This window comes from Penaeus monodon, chromosome 29 (genome assembly GCF_015228065.2).
Source record: "Penaeus monodon isolate SGIC_2016 chromosome 29, NSTDA_Pmon_1, whole genome shotgun sequence".
NCBI classification, from domain to species: Eukaryota; Metazoa; Arthropoda; class Malacostraca; order Decapoda; family Penaeidae; genus Penaeus; species Penaeus monodon.
The window spans coordinates 31,626,187-31,626,692 of NC_051414.1; positions in this window are offsets into that span (position 1 = coordinate 31,626,187).

The window sequence follows — 506 nt, forward strand, 5'->3', positions numbered from 1 at the left end:
TTATCTTCTCATATCACAGAAAACATCTAAATCCAAGAATATGAAATGTAAATAATAAAAATAATTCATGGAAGAATCGTTCTTAGAAAAAACAGATGCAATATCTATTTTTATCTTCTAAAGGTTTCGTTCCACTTTTAAGGTACACATATTTATACTTTTGCGCTGCAGGTATTTGCTAGATAAATAATTATATCAACAAAGCATCATAATAATAAATTTTGGAAATATAAACCAGTAGAGATCCTTTAATAACTCATATACTTTTTATTTCACCACAAAATGTCTAGATTTACTCTCTTAAAAGTGTTTCCGTTTAAAAATATACTATTTATTCTAGTGTTGCAAGTTGCAGAGATATTAGGAACACGAGACTTCAGTTTTCTGAATCATTCGCAATTCCAATAAACGAAATGATAATGAAAATAATTTTCATAATCATTTCTTGTGCTTTTCGTAAAACTGATTATAAGATAATTGCAACATCGAATCTTGCAAGGAATGCA